This window comes from Mesitornis unicolor, unplaced genomic scaffold (assembly GCF_000695765.1).
Source record: "Mesitornis unicolor isolate BGI_N332 unplaced genomic scaffold, ASM69576v1 scaffold9967, whole genome shotgun sequence".
Lineage (NCBI taxonomy): Eukaryota > Metazoa > Chordata > Aves > Mesitornithiformes > Mesitornithidae > Mesitornis > Mesitornis unicolor.
In genome coordinates this window covers 202,177-222,026 of record NW_010195773.1, presented here as the reverse complement: position 1 = coordinate 222,026, position 19,850 = coordinate 202,177, and the positions used below count along the sequence as shown (strand labels likewise).

At 40.7% G+C, this 19,850-nt stretch overlaps 1 protein-coding gene across 1 annotated transcript in view; it reads right to left on the bottom strand.

Annotated features, from left to right (window-relative positions):
• AFF3 (AF4/FMR2 family, member 3) overlaps positions 1-19,850 on the bottom strand; it is a gene marked incomplete at its 5' end in the record, with an annotated part of 268,426 nt that overhangs the window by 92,202 nt on the left and 156,374 nt on the right. The gene's annotated exons all lie outside the window — the stretch shown is intronic.

The following is a 19,850-nucleotide window of genomic DNA, read 5'->3' as shown; positions in this document are numbered from 1 at the left end:
AGCAGGCTACCGGGGCAGGATGACCATTTGGGGCACTGCAGAGGGACTCTCTGGGACTCCTGCTCATCTTAGCATGTCAAAAGGGCAGGAGATGCTCTTGGTCAAAAGTACTCGGCATTTGGGATGGATGGCCACCACAGGCTGCTCAGGAACCACCTTGCTCAAAGGGAATGGTGAAGTTGAGACTTGCAGCTGCACTGTTTTGTCTGGGAATCAGCTGCAACTTTTAACGTCTGGAGTCAGTCTGAGACCCTTCCAGCACAGCCCAACTTAGGAGGATATCTATTTTACTCCAGGATAAAGACACAGTCCCACCCAGGACTTATCCTTCACCTCTGCTGGTGCACACAAAAGAAGCTCAGGCATGACACCTTGCATTTTACGTTAACCTCTGATACCTTTCACATTCCTTGGCCTAATGAATTCTTTCCTTCCCTCTGCAAATTATTTATTGAGGCACAAAACTCAAGAAATGCCTCTGTGGTTTTCTTTTGTGATTAGAGCAATTCCCTTTTGGCACGTAAATCAAAGAAGAGAAGAGGCCCTGAGGATTTTCAAGAGAGGTTATGAAAATGAGGGGCAAAACCATCCTTGCATCCCTCTAATAGTCTAAGCTATTATATGAGATATGGTCTTCATGATAATTTTGATAATTAGAACAAAAAAAAATTGAGATGGGAAAAGAAAAACATTGATAGTAATTAAATCATTAACATTAATGCTTTATGAGGAAACATGCCAATAGTTTGCGAGCCCAGGGCACAAATGTATGTTGCAATTGTCATTTAAATAAATTCAGAAGTCACCATCTTTGCAATTTGTGAAAGATCTCATGAATGTGTTAATCTGATCAAGTATATTGTTCCATTTTAATGCTAGGCAGCATCTCAGTCAGAATACCGTGTTTATTATGGACTTTCGTGATTTCTGCTCGTTATGTAGAAAAGGAACTTCAGTTGTGGAAAAATACTTTGATTTTAGCTGAAGAGGAATCCCACAAAGCAAAGAGTTGTGATGAAATACAAAAATCAGATAACTAAGTGCTCATTCAAGTTTATGCCACCACAATGTTTCACCTGAATGAGACTGTTTTCAGAAAATTATCTTATTTTTTTAATGCACAATATTCAAATTTTATTTTCTTTCCCATAAATGCACAGTGACTTTTCAAGAACTGGACATTAGTTTCAATATTACCAGCAACCCAGAAAGAAAACAGTTATTATTCTAAGCAGCAGTATGCTAGAAGGCTCTCAGACTGGCTCCAGATGTTTAAAGTCACAACTGATGCTCTGATATAGGAGAACATAAGTACTGCTTCATGTTGTAGAAAAACAAAACCAAACCTTCCTGGAGGCACAACACTGTGCAAGACCTTTAACTCTTGTTCCCAGCAAAATGAGAGAGGATGCCAGGTGGGAGCCTGCAATTCCTATCCAGACTGTGCCCTTATGTTGCTAGGGTTATTTCAGCTACGAGTGCTTATGTACATAATATGACTTCAGCTCCAATACGACAAATACACCTTCAGTTTCTGGCTGTCCTCGGTTGCTTTCTAAAAGACAAATGCAAGGAAAAATATGCCTGGTAAGAAGTATGGAGAATTCATAAGAAACAGATGAACATGTTTCCTTCCTTTAAAAAAAATAATTAAAAAAATAAAAAAGGGAAACTTATGTTGTTGTTATTACCTTGGTTACTTGCACATAACAGATGGCCAGTTATATTTGCAGCTTACTGAACAGCCAAAACAGGTATTTCAAAGAGCTTTGTTTACTAATCCTAAATATAGGAGTAGCTCTTTTTATACAGTAGTAATTTTTAATTAATTAGATTCTGATTGCTGAAATTATTTTTCACTTTACTGCTATAACTGATGCAAATGTTTCACTTTGAAAAAAGCTCATGCATTTACATTATCTGAAAAGTGTGGTATTTATTCGTGTTTTATACAAACTAAAGTCAAAAGCTTATGGATTGAGGTAAACAACTAGATCAAGAGGTTATTTTATAAATGCTGTAATAGAGCTTTCAGTAGGCTTGTAAGACCTTTGCAAGCACTGCTTGCACCACCTAAAATTCACTCTGAATATATTATGTTTAAATTGCAGAAACCCCTCAACAAACAGTTTGTGCAAGTTCTGATACACATGTAGGAAAACAAGATTATATAGAATACCATCAAATCTAATTAAAAACAGAGAAAGAAGGCCAGTAAAATCAGGCTGGTGAAATATTAATGTACTTAATGCTGGAATGAAGCATATATATCAATGTGAGATTTAATTCCAGAGTGCAGAATTTAAATGCCTGAAAAACGGACTCAGTCTATAGAAATAGAATTAGCAATTCCAATAAAAAATAGATGCTCTGAAGGAAAAGTTCTCTGTCCTTGGCTTGAATCCATCTAGGCTGGTCTACGCCGCTCTCCAAAACCATTTCAACCGGCTAAATGCTCAGCTAAATTCCCATTACACTGACGGTCTGATTAGTAATGCAAGGCAGTCCTCCCCGAGTGATACAGCCATTACTCTCTCCTGTAAGCTGAAGTTGAAATAAGGTTTCCACAGCAGCAGCTGCCCCGGTGAGTGACTGCCTTTGCCTCGGTGATGTTTTCCCCCTTCAAAGAAAGGGAGAACAAGTGCAGTTGAATTATACCCTGAATTTTCTGGCTCCTTGGCAGGGTGGCAAGGAAAGTGTCCCAGACTTCACGACACTTCCCGAGGATGACATTTGGGCAGAAGGACCCAGACTACCTACTTAAAAATGGGAGAAATTATCACAAAAGCAGGAAAATGAACCAATGTGAGCCCACTCCCTGAGCAAGGAAGCCACCTAAAGATGCAGAAATACTCAGAGAGAGGGAAGAGTGATGAGCGACGTATTGGCAGCTCATGCCTAAGCACCTGCCTAAGTAGTCCAATCACTCTGAGCACTTACCAAAATTTCCCAGCTAACCATGCTCTGTGTGACAGGAGGAAACACATTTGGGGAATGAAAGTTTTCAATGTGCTGCTCGCTATTTTCCAATCCATTTCTTGCCTTCCTGCCCCTGTTGCCCCCAGGCTATTTGGGTGCGATTAGCAGTTATTTACTAACTCTCTCTCTCTGATTTCTTAGCAATTGCTGATGCTGCCATCTAGAAAATATTCATTTCAAATGCGAAATGAAATAAGAGTGGATGAACTGCAGTACCGCCTTGTGTGTCAGCCGTCGTGGCAGAAATCTTGGGGGATTTAATGTGTCTGAGACAGAACTGCCACTGTCAAGTCCCCCTGCTGAAGGTGCACCATCTGATTCTATACTTGGTGATTATTTCCTTACAAATAGCCTCTTTCTGCCTAATTCACAGCATTATAAGCATCTGTCCTCATGCTAGAGTCATCATCCCACACATTTTTATTCTGATGCTCCCTGGCAGATGACTGCAGTCATCTGTATAACACTGACCATTCATTTAGTGAAATTCATACCCAAGGCTGCAGCGCTTATTCCTATCTTGCTGATCAGGCATGGGAAACAAGATCATTTAGGCTAAAGGTTCTCAAACTTTGCTGCGTTGAAATGTCTTGTATTGTCAAAGCGATGGGGAAAGCAGCAGCTCCGTGTCCCTGTGTGGTCCCCAGGGCACCAGAGGCTCACACCATCTCTCTGCACCAGGGCATCCTGTTCGCCCTGACGCCCAGCTGCCTGCTCACCTCCATCTCTCAAGCGTTTTCAGAGTTGCAGATTCGCAGGGTAGAGTGCCCATTTGAAAACAGTGTCAGGAGTTTGTTCAATCCCTTATTCTGGGATATACAACTTTGCATTGGTTTCTATCAAGCCTCCTTTGTTGAAGTGAGGCTGAATTACTAAATTATTCATATTATTTGATAAATTGCTCCATCCTCACTCTTTCTTTCTCTGCCATCCTGCACAAAGTTTTACCATTGGTGAATATAATTTCCTACCACTTCTTAGTTGCCAGTTCCTCACAGAATGAAATTAGCTTTGGTTGGTAAGAACTTTTATTTCTTTCCTTGAAATTAAAACATTGAACACAAATAATTATGCTCTTATCCTTCAGTTCCTTAGTGGTATTGAAGTCACCCTGTTGGGCTCCCCCCAAACTCTGTGTGCAGTAGACGATGTCAGGCGACCTGTCCTTAAAACTTTTAACTTTCTTCCTTGGTCTTTTGATGTACTGCACAGCATTAGCCATCTGGGGTTTACCCCACATTTCAAGGTACATCACAAATGACCCTCAGATTTTGCTAGCGAGTGGCCTTCATGGCTATATAGTAGCAGAGAAGATCTGAGGCTTACAAATACTGTATCCAGGGTAACTGATTTTAAATAATTTACTCCCTCTAGATGCTGTTCAGCTTCCTCCCTGTCTACTAGGCACCCTGCTTTTTCTCATATAAAAAAATATTTATTGACTCTAGTATTATTAACAACGTTAATATTTCCAGATAATAAGGGGCTAATGCTACAATTTCTTTGTTGCAGTTGTTCTTTATATACCTGGAGAAAACCCTTATTCTCATTGTCCTTGAACTTTCCTCTGGTATTCTCCTCTCCTTTTATCTGTCTTCAGTATTTTGTAATTTCTCTTTTAGATTGATTGTTATCTTCCCCTTTCATGTTAGATGTAGTTTATATTTCATCTCCATTGCATAGTTGCTTTTTCATTTCTAATTGCTACTTTCACTTCAGCATTGAAGCTGAGCTAGCTTTCAGAAAAGCTGCTTTTTTTTCTTGATTGTAGGGTTTTGCTAACCTAACAAGCTCTGCTTAAAAACATCCAAACTTCCTTGCTTCTAGATTTTTCTGCCCCATCAATTTCTGGTCAACAGTTTTCTCCACCTTGGGACACCACCCTTTCCTCATTGGGACTGTCCTTTTTTTTTTCTAGCTTGGATATAAAATCATGATCTAGTTCCCAGGCAACCACGTGCTTCCCATCCAGTGACCGATTTATCTTTCTTCAAAGTAGGGATGGGTATGCCTGGTAAAATGTTCTGAGTGCTAGGAAAGTGCCACAAAGACCATCCACAAGTTTTATTTTAATTTCATGGTGAGCTGTGCTGGACCTCTGGTGGTACCTTCAGAACTAAGACCACAGGTATGTCCCTGATGAATCTGCCTTTGCTTTACAGATGGGTGCTGATGGAGCAGCTCCCTCTCCTCCTGTAACTGGAGTTGATACTCCTGGATATTCTGGCTCTGGGATAAAGAAAAAGATTATTCAACATCCTCAGCCGGAGCTTCATGTAAATAAAAGCTAGAGGAGGGGAGGAACAGGCTAATTTGGCACATGGTTGACAGGTACATACAGAGAGCTTATTGCAGAATAAATATCACGGCACCAAGTGGTGGGACAGGACATATGGGAACTATACCTCCTCCAAAACCTGTAAAGCTTCCACCAGTAGAAGCATAGCTGTTAAAGACATACCAGGACCCCCAAAGTTTTCAGCATTTCCTAGCTTCATATAATTTTCCTAGCCATTTTCTAGAAAGCCACTCTATGCATTTTACTCAGTCCCATCTGCAAAACTTATAGCTTCATTTAGTTTTAATATAGTTATAAATGGGCTGTGGCGGCCCGCTTCTTTTAATAACTAAGTAAATGAAACCCTGTCTGTAATAATAAATGAACCATCCATCTGGGAGGCCTCCAGTAAAAATTTCAACAGGTATTTATTGCTCCTTTATGTAAACAGTACTCTGGACAATACAAGTCATTATACTCTCTGTCAGCTCTGTCAGGAAGGAGACAGTATAGTTTTGGATGAGGTTCCATAGTGCACACGCTGATCTTACAGGTTTATTTGAGTAGAAGGAGACAAAATGTTGAAAACAAGCAAATAAACAGACAAGAAACCAGTTGGCTACTGTGAAAGTCAGCACACCCTTTCATTTAAAGATATGGGCTGGAAAGATAAAATACAGAAAATTGGCGGGTCCATGGTGTAACAGACTCCTCACAACCCCAGATGCTTCACATACACCCCCCTGAACAAAACTAACCCCACTCTCCACTGAAGTGGAAAGAGTTTCACTGTAAAATCAACACTTTATGAGGACTTTAAAATATATTGTGTCCTTGTAGGTTCTTATGATACAGAAAAGCAGTGTCTCGGGAGAATCCCCAGACAGGGTGCAAGGGGTGGCAAACCGTCCCCAGGGGTCATCTCTTTCACCCATGGACACTGTTGCTCGCACACTGGAAAGGGCAATAGCACGACACTTTAGCAGTAATGAAATTCTAATTAAAAAAAAAAAAATCTCATTGCCAAAATCATCTCCATGCCACTATTATATTCTACTTCCTAATTACATACCATTACATTCCACTATTGTTGAAATAATAAAATGTCAGAATATACTGTCAAATAATTAATTCAATGTGGCAAGAGGAAGAAGAATTAAAAAAAAAGAAACATGGGGCAGAAGGACCTGAAAGCTCCTGTATGGGCAGATCAATGTGCCATCACTTGATGCTGAGGAGTGGGCTGTAGTGTTCTGTGCATTAAAATCTGTAGGGGCTGCTGTGATTTTTGTCAAAATTTCCAGACCTCAAATTTCTGCAGGAATGGGCTTAAACCTCTCCCATGAGCAGGTTTCTCAGTGTCTTTCATTTGCAGTCAAGCTAGGCATAGGGAAAAATGCTTTTTTTCCTGATGAGACAGACTACAAAAGGAAACCAAAGCTTTTGGCCAAAACGCCGGATGGAAATGCAGCTCATTACGGAGACCTGCAGCCTCTGTGCTCAGCTCAGAGAAAGGGGTAGTGCTGCTCCCAAAGTGGCTGCCTCCATGGACCAGGGGGGTTTCCAACATTTTGACTAAGCTTGACACGCTGACAAACTTATTAGGAGATGCTTCATTAGTGATAGAATTCTCATCTCTCCTCTGCACTTTTGTTCTGATCACAAGATGCTGAAAGAGGAGAAGATAAACCCAGAAAGGAGAAAGGGGAGAAGATAATCCTAACAAGGGAGATATCTCTGAACTGATAACACTCTAAGCTGATAGCAGACCAAAATATAGGATTAGTTGTCAGGTTTTCCTGTGGATGGGCTGAGGGATAGAAGGGGCTGCTTGGTCAGTGCCAAGGAAGGGGCAGGGGAGCTGGGGGCAGGCACTGGCACCTGAGGCCAGCACATGGGCATGGACTTTGCTGTGGCGAGAAGAACGCATGAAATCTGTGGCAGTGGTGGTCAAGTAATTCCTATGCTTCACAGGGAGCTGCACTGGAGGGATGGTTGCTCATGTGGAATCTTGTTAATTCAAATTGCATTTCGCAGCTCTGGTCGAGGTGCGCACTCGGGTTGTCTGTTCTCCTAGCACAGACCCTCAGCTGCCCTGGGGTCTGATGGCACCAAGCACTTCTAGCCTGATTGTTTCACTTCAAGACAACTCCTTCTAAGAGTCAAAATGTGAAATTCCTCTTCCTTAGAAATAATCTCCTTTGGAAATTGCAGCAGCAGAAATAATCAACTGAGGACTGTTTCTTCAGAGAGGGGAAGGACTTTATGCCCAGCATTCACATCCTGCACATGCTGTGAAGAAATACACCACCTGGACTGCAATATATATATAAAATAAAAAAAAATAAAAATAAGAAGGCATGTATTTTTTCTTTAAAAACACTTTTTGGACAAAATTACGAAGTTAGCTCTCAAACAGTAAACCACGCTATATCTTGTTTCTAATGTCTCTTTTTAAATATACACCAGGGAGCAACTCTCATAATTCACTCGACACACACTGTCTTATGAGTTATAGGTCAGTCTTCTATGCGCAGAGTGTGTTGCACTTCTCCACACTATTATGAATTTTCCATCCCTCATCATTCATATCATGTCAGAATATCTATTACAAACTCCTGTTCGCAAGAAGGGCTTCTATTTTCCCCTTTCATTTTATCACTGCTCTTAAATTTTCTTCTGGACACAAGCTTGGCATGCTGGCAGTACCATGCTGGCAGTTTCTGAGAAAAAAGTAATATTCAAAAATCATACGTCAGGGCTGTAATGTCACTTTCAAAGAAATATTCTTTTTTAACTAATAGGAATAGTGTATAAAAGTGAATTAGACACAATAGTATACTGATTGCCAAATTCTACCACCCAGCTGCTAACTACCACAACCATCTTGTGAAAAATAATAATCTGGAAGTCTAAATGATAGCTGATAATGCTTTCTGCCATCCTAAATCTTTGGAAGTGTTGAGTCATCTTGAGAAAAATGTCGAAAATAATTTTTCACAAAGGCTTGAGCGTGGACGAGGCTCTAAATAGAGTCTTGTGTGAGGGATTTAGAGCTGAAGGGAATTTTCTGACAAATAGTTCAGTCATCAAGAACAGTGTGAGGACTGACCAAAATACTTGGCAATTGCTAGATTTGAGAAATGTTTTTCCCTGAATAACTAGAAAAGGTTTAATTTCTATGTAAAATCATTAATGACAACATTTCTGAAATGCAATGCTTTCATTTTTTTCTTTCAAAAACAGTATTTCAAAATATGCTTGTATCTAATGCCGCCCAAGCACTTTCTGGAGTGAGATAAATTATTAGCCTTGAATGCATTTTTTTTATTTGCTGAGAAAATGAACTCAAGTATTTTTATTTTTTTTGCATAAGATTCTTTTATTGTATCAATCAAAATATCAATTAGCCATGCTGATTCAGAAGTAAATGTAATTCAGTTTGCCAAGTACTGAAACTAGCCTTGGTTTGAGTTTCAACTGCATCCACAAAACATATTGGCTTCTTTCATTTTTTCCCCACTCATTGGCTGTTAATCGAAGCTTTCTTTGAAATAAGCTTTTCTGTCATCAGCGGTCAGACTGCCGTCCACAGTAGTAAACTTCTATACTATAGCAGTGTTGTAAGCAAGTCTTGGTATGAACCAAACATGCAGGAAATGGATTCTCAGATTGTCACATGGCTGAAACGCAAGGATTTGGATTTTTGAGGGTTTTGGTTTTTTTAAAAATCAGATTGGAATTAAGACCAGTTGCTCCAATGTGTTCCCTTATACAACTGGTTGGTTGGTTGGTTTGTGTGTTTGAAATTTATGATTCTCTCATACTGAGTTCCCATAAACTGAATTCCACAGTCTCCTACAGGATCTACCTATGGCCTCCATCTTTGAAAAAATGGCATTAAATATCACTTAACTTGTTATTACTTGATATCAGATTGAGTCCAACCAAAACAATCATTATTATTTCAGAAGTATTTTCAGGTGTGGAAATAAAATATGCAGGACTTAATATTGACAGAGCTGTGGGCAATTATCTGTTTGATATTTAAGTAAGACTAAACCCTACAGATAATAACATGTTAATTTAGTACAACTGCAAATAATTTGTAAGCAAATATTGTGTCTACATTATGCAATATATATCTAAAAAGTCATACATACCAAAAAATGACACTTGACTTCTAAAGAATTCAATTTAGTATTAACAATGTTAGTAGTCAAAAGTAGATCTCCTAAACTAAATATATTGGGTTAGTTTCATCATCAGTGTCACTCTAGTAAAACCAGTTCCATCAGGAATTAATTTAGCCCACTACATTACTTTCAAGGCAAATGATTTTTTATTGATAAGAGAAAATATTTCAGATGTACATGGTTTATCAGGCACTTACATATTTTTAGTGCACTTAAGGCAGCAGAGATGGCTGATGAAAATACTGACTAAAATAGGCAAAATGTATGAAACTGACAATAAAGACCTTTGAAATATGTAAATAGCTTTCCAGAAGTTCTATAAACCTTTAGACTATCTCCAGCAGAGCCTTTATTAGCCTAAAGAAATCATTCTGTATTTTCCAGTGTACTTTTATCCTCACACTAACAGCAGAAAAGTTTTTACTGTTCCAGCGATGCAGCAAACAGCCCTTGATACACATTCTTATAACTGTTGTGTGCTTCAAGTCTATATGCAAATTAAAGCAGTGCCAGGGAAGGACTGGGAGTGAACAAAAGTTCTGCCAGAATTTTCTTATCAATTCTTTCTCCAACTCTTCCTTGTAGCTGAACACCAACGGGCAAGACTTAGTCTTATTGCCAGGATCATTAAGAAGTATGAAATAAGACTCATCCTTTCAAGACAGGTACTAATTTATTATTGGGCTGTATTCTACCACATTATTTTCTAGTGAGAGATCTCCACCCAGGTACATTTCTCAATATCCTGTGAGGTCAAAAGTAAACAAACCTGAGATTATTCTCATTCAATGGGAAAGAGGAGAGTGAGGCAAAGGGATTAACTTTTTTTTTTCCCCAAAACTCCACTGTTCAATCAGATCTAGAACTAGGGAAGGAAATTTCAGGTCCCAACTGGGAACCCACCAGCATTGCCTCAGACATACCCATGACCAAAAACCTTACTTCACCTTTGGAGCCTGTGCTAGCAGGAAATTTTAAGTGAAAGAAGGCTGAAGATAAGGTAGGAAGGAGAAGAGGTGCCAAAACACTATCAGAGCACAGTAGAGCTAATGGAGCAGGATAGGTCAACACTTAAGAGTCTGTAATTCTCTGGCAAGTATAAATTCCTGCTTGAAATGGGGAAAGCAGGCTTTACATAAAGAATGCATTTTTAAATCTGTAAAATGTTACGAATAAAAAATAAAATTGGACTGGACAATTCAAATTTCTTCCAGAAGAACCCATAACATCTGACTTACTTTGGTGTTTTAAATAAAAATTTGATTATTTTAAGCTACATGTGAGAGATCATTCATTCCTAACAAGGATTTGCTATATTGCTTGTTTAGAGTAGGATTAAATAAACTTTTGTCACACTGAGACTGCTAACACTTGACGTTCTTTACTGCTATGCTCATGTAGTTATTAACTCCTAACAGTCTTTGGTTTGGGCTGCAATTCCTCCTTCCATTTGTTCTTGTGAGATCTGAAACTGCGCTTAGAAGTTCCTTTTAAATACTTGTTTTTTTGGTGGAGCTTTTCCCCCGTCCTTATAAAAGTCACAACAGGTCACTGCTAATTATTCTCACAGAGTATTAAAAAAGACATTTCAGCAGATGTACGAAGCAACAGCAGATAGATACCTTCTGCACCCCTGCTTGGGACCACTAGGGCTATGTGCGGGGTGTCGACTGCATTTAGGGTGACAGTGCCCAACCTCCTGTCACCAGGGAGGGGGTCTGCTGCTGGCACAGTACTCCATGTGGGGACCAGGTCTACCCTTAGATAGGCAGGGGTACGGCTCTGCAACAGGGCAGGCAGGCAGACCCAAAAACAGCAAAGCTGAGCACTGCGCTGAGGGTCGCCCTTCATCAAATGAAGAAGAGGGGGTGGAGAGAGAAAATTGGCTTGGAGAGCTGCCCATGACCTCTGGGCTGCACTGGGGTCTGGTGGCTTGGGGATTAGGGGGAGTGGGGCCCACAGCTTGCAGCAGTCACCCCGCCCGGGTCTTTGGGCTACTTTGCTTCCTAATGCAGCTGAAATACCAAGTTTGGAGACTTTTCCCCCCAGCATCAGCTCTGAGGCTGATGAAGAGGTAAATGGGTCTGAGCGTAGGTGCCCTTCTCATGCTGCTCGCAGCTCAGAGTCCATCCCTGAGGAGTGCTGGGGTTGGGGCAAGGGACACAGTCACGCATGGCCCAAAGAGCAGGAGGCAACCACATTGAGGGCTCAAAAATATTGAAGGCCTGGGTGAAAGCACACTGAAATGAGTGCCTAGCTATTTAACAATAAACATGGATTTTTAGGATTGAGCCCAGGCCATAGCTCTGTTTTGGAGGTTTACACACAACACGAGCCTCTCAGGAGTGGGGCTTTGCCACAGCTTTGCTCTGACACTGCTTCTGAGGTGTGAATGCCCCCCAAAACCTGACAGCAAGATGAGGTAGGTGAGCAGGAGCTGATATGACCCACAAGGCAACACCTCTGCATGCTGGCAGTGACAGCAGCCACACTGGCACCAAGCTGCTCTCCATCCTCAGAGGCCTGTGTTTCATCTGCTGTGTGAAGATCAAAATCTGGGAAGGAAAAAGGAGCAAAGTACTAGCGAGAGAACACTTTGTGTTTTTAATTACTGGCATTTTCGGTGCTCTTCGAAGGTGGTGATGTTGCTGTATCGCATTATCTCCCTGTATAGGTAATGAATGGGAGCTACATACTGTGAGCACTAGAGCATCAACCTCAAAGAGACTTAGAGAGGAAAAAAAAAAAGAATTATACACACTGAAAAATAAATATATGCAGCCTGGGACTTACAAATACGTCTCTTCTTCAGAATGCTGATTAATGTTGCATCAAACCACAGTAAAAATAGCCCCTAAGGCTCATTTTCCTGTTTGTAAAAGGGTAATAATGATTAGCTTTACCAAGGTTTGCAGCAGGCTTTAAGGAGGGTCATGCGCTCAAAAGAAATACTACTGACCTGAGGAGGTCATTAGGTTGGGGATATTCTGCTGGACTGACACCAAATCTCCTATGATACTTTCTGCCTAACAAATCATACAGCAAAGACTGGACTTTCATCTGTGTGAGCTTCAAGCATATTTGAAATTATTTAAACGAATGTAATTGCAAAGTAATTTTATTCCACTGTTTTATAGCGGTTTCCATGCTTTGCCAAAGGCAAGAATGGGGAGCTCTTGAAGGACAGGAGGCTGCTGAGAGGGTTATGCTTTGACAGGTCTCCTCCACTTTTCTGTACCAGAGGACTCACACATCATCTCAGCAAACACCCCACCGCACAAGACCACCACCATAAACCCCACTACCAGGCAGCAAATTCCCAGTTTATACCACTGGCACTTGGTCTCTGCATCTGATGAGGTGCTAACTATAGCAGGTCTGTGTGACAAGGCTATAGTCCTAGAGGTAATTTCCTACACCTTATTACCACATAATAATGGCCTCTTAACAACCAGGCTAATCAAGAATTAATGAGGCACTAAAACATTTTAAGGAACAATGAAGGATTTAAAAATTTCTTTTATCTGTTTTATTTAAAAAGCAATTCATTTAACAGTTACTGCCCTTACTTTAGACTCATATAAAAAGTCTTGGTACTTATCAAAGGTATCAGCCAAAAGGTTTCATTCATTTCTCAGTTATTTACTTATGCAGGGCTGCATATAACCACAGAACTGAGGGAAACTTAAATAAAGCAGAATCAGATTTGGATCCTGCCTGACTCCCTCATGTATGTCTGTCCAGGCACTCCCCTGCTCTCACACAGGAATCCTGTTTGTCCAACGGTGAAGTGCAACATCAAAAATACAACAAAGTCAGCCCAAATTAACACGATTGCCAGAAAGGGGTTTTGCATTATCTCTGGAAATACAGTACTGTCTTTTTTTTTTCTTTTTCTGGGAAGGAAGCATACACTTTAATGGAAGAGCCATCCTTCTGGATGGAAGTGTTTGAGAAAATCAGAGTGAAATAAGGAGGGGACAATAGGGATAACTTATGATACTAAAGGGTTTCATATCAGTGGTTCAATGCTGAATTAAAGCCTGAAAATATGTGGAAGGGATAATCAAAACAAAAACATGTTTGAATTTGAGTTATTTTTAAAAAGTTTCTTCTCTGGTAGAAGGGTGGGGGAAATATCCCGGTTTGCTGAGAAAATCCCCAAATAGATCATTCTGTGACAGATAACTGTTATGATTATTAATTCCACTGCTGACATTGAAATTAAACTGATTCCCAACATAATGGATGAGTAAATAGCACATCAGAAATTCTCAAATGCTTCTACATTTCCTATGCAATCAAAAAAAGAACTCCCTCATTAAATAATACAGTGACAGAAAAGGCAATTTGACTAAATAAACCTATCTGCCAATCATGCTGAAAGTTATAAAAGGAAAGCATTTTGTAGCTAAGTAAAACTTCTCTCCATATTAATCTCTCCCTCTCTCTTTTGTAATTCTTAAAAGAGAACTAGTGGGAAACTATGTGCCTCAAAGGAAGATCAGGGCAACACCTGGGCACCTGACAAAGGAGTTAGAAGTTACCACAGAATCATAGAATGGTTTTGGTTGGAAAAGACCTTTAAGATCATCGAGTCAAATTGGATTGATGAATCCAGCCCTACTAAGCCTGTCACTAGACCATGTCTCTGAGTACTACATCTACTCATTTTTTAAACACCTCCAGGGATGATGACTCCACCAGTTCCTTGGGCAGCCTGTTCTAGCCTGCGAGGGGACCAAAACTGAACACAGTATTTGACATGTGGCCTCACCAGTGCTGAATACAGGGAAAGGATCACTTCCCTGGTCCTGCTGGCCACACTATTCCTGATGAAGGCCATTGGCCTTCTTGGCCACCTGGGCACACTGCTGGCTCATGTTCAGCCGATTGTCAACCAACACCCCCAGGTCATTCTCCAGGAAGCTCTGCAGCCACTCCTCCCCAAGCCTATAGTGTTGCATGAGGTTGCTGTGACTCAAGCGCAGAACCCGGCACTTGGCCTTCTTGAACCTCGTGCAATTGGCCTCAGCCCATTGATCCAGCCTGTCCCTCTGTAGAGCCTGTCTACCATCAGGCAGATCAACACTCCCACCCACCTTAGTGTCACCTGCAAACTTACTGAGGGTGCACTGAATTTCCTCGTCGTGTCATTGATAAGTGTTAGTCTTCATCTGAGTGATTTTCCATTAAATGAAGACGACATGATGGAGATAATCAAGGAGGAAAGGAGAAAGCAGCAGGCAATGAGGCATATGGACTTATCCAGGAACTCGAGCTACTGTGGGTGTATTTGTACATCCCTTGTTCCATGTATCTCTTTATTATATTTTCTGTTTTTCAGGAGACATGTTTTGTGGGGAAAAGTGAGGAAGGGGAGGGCCAGCAGAGATGAAAATACAGGAGCAATGAGGCTGCAGGTGATGAATCTGACAAAACCAGAGATGGGATGGTAGGAGAGCACTGGAGAGACTGAAGTAAGAAAGAGAAAGGAGAGAAAGAAAAGCAGAAGAGGTGGTGGACAGCATGGGATGGACAGTAGATAACAAGACAGGGAGAGAGAAATCAGAAATCATCCTGTGCATAGAGCCTGAGGTGCCTGAAAATACCTGGAGAGCAGGCAGAGGTATGGGGGTGCAGAGGTGCTCCCAGGGTTTGTGCTACTGGGCTCCCTCTGCCAAGTCCACAGAGCCTCCACTACCAAAGCAGCAAATGCATATTCTCCTGAAGCAGCAAATGAGGCCACACATTATCCAGCTGCATTCCAACAACAGTGGGATTAATTTTTCATGCTATTTTATTTCACCAACTCTGTGGGCTGAGGAGAGGGGAAGAGTTGTGCAACATGATGTGATGGGTGGAAAGTCTCCAAACGTCACCGTGTCTGGTGGCCAAAGATGGGAATGGGGCCTGGCGGCTCCCTCTCCTTGGCTTTGGGAGGCAGCAGCTTCTTGGGACGTCAAATACTTAATTAACTGAGCTGCAGAATTGTGGGATAAGATTCATGCAGTTGCTTCTCTGCTGGAAATGAGGAGTGTCAGCTCGGACTGCCTCTGTTCTTGGTGAGTCTTTAAAGCTAATGCAACTCATACAGAAAATATTCTTTGAAAAGAACCAGAGATTTATTTGGATAAAACTCTGAGTGGATGACAAGTGCATGCAAAGAAGTAAGATGAGATTTTAATTTTTGTCAAGTAGAAATACTTAAGCGGCTTGAGCAAGAGGCATCTGCTTTCCAACTAGGCACCAAGGCTTTTATGTTCTTCAGGGCACAGAAAGAGTTTTTCTTCTCATAGTGAATTCACAGCTCTGCAACATCATTGAGCTAAATGGAATCATGCTAAAGATGTACTTGTCCATTTCTGCTAGATAAAAATAAATCAAAATTATTTTAAAAGGAGGGCTGCTGCTTTTTATAATTTTTCCATTATGCCTGGAGATGACGGTAGTTAAGTCATCTACCTACTGTGGTCATAAGGAAATATAAGCAAGTTTGGAATAATATAAATATTTTAGATCCCTCTACCAAGCTAACCTTCACCACTCAGCTTTGCACCCACTTCTCATTGTTTATGTATTATATATGTCTTTGTATTTGTTTAGTCTTATGTGTTCCATGTAATAATTAAAGTCCTAAAATCCCATTTGGCTGACAAGTTTTCTGTGACTATACCTCTAATCTTCCCCTTTCTCTCTTTATTCCACTGCCTCACAGGCTTCAGAGCTGGAAATCTCGTTCCTGACTCCTGGCTATTCAGCATCAATCAAATGAAGCTCCTGCAGGGCTCCTTATGTTAGCACACTTGCTGAAAAGTGGTATCAGCCACCCACTCTTGGATGGCGATGAAACCTATGGGTAAGGCTCAGGGAGAGGTTTCTTTCTCTTGAATACAAAGCTTGAAAAAGTAAAGCTCTTCTGAGGAGGAGATAAGGACACCGCTCCCCAGTGACCATCTGTCTCCTGGCCTTGGTGATGGACTGCTCACTGCCGGAGCTGTTCTTTAACTAAACTGGAAATGGGCAGCACAGCATAAACATGAGTTTAGGTACACATAGGAACTTCTGGGCTTTCAAACAGTAATGCTGAAAGAAGTCCTGATAGAAAGCATCATGCTTGTATATAATTATTTGCAAGATCAAAAACCTTACTTTGTAACAGATGAAAAGCCCAGGGTTTTGTAACAGTTTGTGGCAAAACGCTTTATCCTTTCTTCCACAGAACTCTACCAAAACTGCTGTTGCTTACAGTGACTGCAAGTATTAAACAGTTTGTGTCTCATATTACACTTATTGTACAAGTTATGGGGAAAACATGTGGATTTTACATGAGCAGCCACATGAATCTTTGTCTTAAGTCCAACAGTTAAAAACAGTACAGATCAGAGTGATGACAAATTATTTTTGAGGTTACATTCTGGGATGTTCTGGGTTTCCCAACTAGACCTTTTCCTCGCTCTTTGCTGTACTGGGCCTCCGTCTGAACTACGTCAAGGCAGGTGGCACATCTGGGTTGCCTGCCTCATCTCCCTCAGCGACTTCAGAACAGAAGGCCCCCTCCACCCCCCTCAAACTTCAGTCATTATAAATGGCACAATAGTTGGTAATGAAACGAAGTACAAAAGGGTAATTTGCTCATCCTTTGTCTGTATCATCCTATTAAATACTTTTAAGAGATTACCTGTGCTGATTTGTCTGCTTAGCTTTGATAGTAGGAAAGCTGATGGTGAATCCATAGGATTTTCACCCATAATTGCACTAAATTCTAATACCATTAAATACATTGTAACTCCACATGCTTATGAGGCAACAGATCAGTTTTGTTTTAATTTAGCATACCTGATCTATCGCACCTCCTGGAGTGTACCTCTGAAGAAACAGGTCAAGAAATTCCTTCTCTCTACCTGTAATTGCTTACAGTTTATGCCATGAAAGAGGGAATCAGCACAAATGAATCCTGACAAAATACCTTACCAAACTAATAAAAATCAGCATGTAGAAATGCCAGCTGTAATTGCACCAATTTGCCATAAAAGGTCTGTGGGCCAATCAAATCATGTTGTTTTTTTTTTTCTTGGAAAAACTTAGCTTTTATCTTTGTGAGTCAGTGGTACAGCTGCCTTGAATTTGGAATGATATGTAAGTATAACCCTTTTGAATCTCAGGAACAATATACCTCATCCAAAGCTTTGTCCTGATTCATCTCCAGCTTTAATAGCTACGGTGTGTCACCCTGCTTACTTGTCAAATCTATCATCAATTCTAAATTGCCAATAAATATGTTCCACATCTCTTTTGGGAGATGAAGCTTGTCTGAATGCTGAATAAAGAACAGAATGCATAAAGCTGAGACACACACTGAGATACAATATTCTCCCTCTTAAAATACCGCAGGTGAAATGATAATGTGGAAATATTCTTACCCTGAGGAAGGCAGACTCCAGTTGTAGTTTAGCAAATCAAAGACCAGAAAAGTTGCTTGCAATAACATTCTAACAAATCCAGAGTTGTTTTTTTCCCCAGTTAAAAAATATCCACACTCTGACATTTAATCCAAATCCAGAGATTAAGACAGAAGAATACTTTGTTTATTTAGGTACGAAAAGTAATTTGTCATGACACTGTCAGCTTGCTACTATAAAAGTTTAAAAAAATCATAGCTGTTCATGGCTGAACAGTAGGACTTTTCCACACAGGAAAATTAATCATCATTTCAGGTTCCAGTATCTTTTTGTATTTTGCATGGCAATTAAAAAGTTGTCCACCAAGCTTGAAAAGTCTCTATTTTTTTTAGTTGGTCTCTCTGTGGGAGAAACAGGCATTTCCTTAGATCCCCTTAATTTGGTCTTCATAGTTGTAAAGTAAATTGAAAGCAAAATGAGGGAGCTCCTCATTCAAAACCTCACTTTCTTGTAATTAAAAAAATATATCTGTGTACCAAAAGAGTAGAAAACTGAGGCACTTCAAATTCCAAAATCCTTCCATTCCTGGACGAGGTTTAGTGTTCAAATGTTAATAGGATGCCTGCAGTTTAAAAAAAAAAATTCACATAAAAAAAAATCCAAACTTGGCCTGTATTCAGGCTCAAGAGTCTGCGAAACAGACTTTTTCCATACTATGACCTCAGTCTTAGGACTTCTCTTCTGCAAAACGTTAGTTATTTTTCTTGGCAGGTGGCCAGAACCCTGTATCTCTCTTTCTCCCCCTTTCGCCCTCCTCCTCTCCCCACTCTCCAGGCACACACACCTCTCCTCTTCCCATCACCCAGTGATTCAGCCCGGGACTGGGTAACCCCCCCACCTTTTGGCTGATGGGACATGGTGATGGTGTGGGAAAAATATCAGGTTATTAAAGCCTGGAAGTATTGAAAGTCCCCAAACACCTTTCTCTTCCTTTGGACCCATTTTATTTTGCTTAATTGCCTAAAATCCCCCGGCGAAGCCAGCAGCCCCCCACACCCAGACGTGGTGGTGCCCCCACAGAGCATCAGCCCCAGCGGGTTTCAAGCTGCAGCAGTTTTCGCCCAGGGTAGAGACTTTCTAAAATGTGTTACCCTGGCAACCAGGAATTTTAGCCCAGCAAAAACACCACCTCACACATCGCAACTCCAATGTGCAAGACGCTGAGCTTCCATTTATCATTTTCTTCAGAGGAAAAACATGGAGAGGGGTCAATGGTGCCTGCCTTCCTGGTGGCACTTTCAAGGAGATAGACTTCTTCCCAGGTATTCATATCTCCTGATTTTCCTGGCAACCCCTCTTTAACCATATTCAGAGCTAATATATAATACATTCAAAATTCCCAATTAGTCCCCTACAAATGACAAAGTCCAAGGAAAACAGTGCCTAAGAGAAAAATAATATGCTTTCCGTGCAATACAGGAAAACATTTCCTCAAGCACAATGATATTTTAGCTAGTTAAATTGGTCGCCTTTATTCTAAATGACATTAAATGAACACAGAAGCATTTTTGAGTTGGTATAAAATTAGAAATAATGCCCAGCATTATAGTAAGTTTTCTGATGGGACAAAAGCTGCTGTTTCAAAGCGAGGGTTTCTCTTGCATTAAACCACTTTCCCCTTCAGCTTTGAGGCAAGGATGGCGTCAAAACAAGGGCAGCTTCCCATGGCTAATTATTTTTCTCTCCAGTGTGCAGAGTACAGGTAGATAATAGAGGTGAAGGTGCTAATCAAGAGGGCCTGGATCAAGGGGACTTTATAAACAAAACTCAGCGCTGAGCCCTGCAGCAATAAGGGCGGTTATCTCAAGCTGTTGGCTATATCTGGTAAAAGAGAAAGCTAGCATTTAAAAATAGGACAACGAGGGCCCTATTTCACCACGTGTTAGTCAATCACAAAAGTTCCTCAGACCTCAGTAGTGTTTTTATTTAACATTC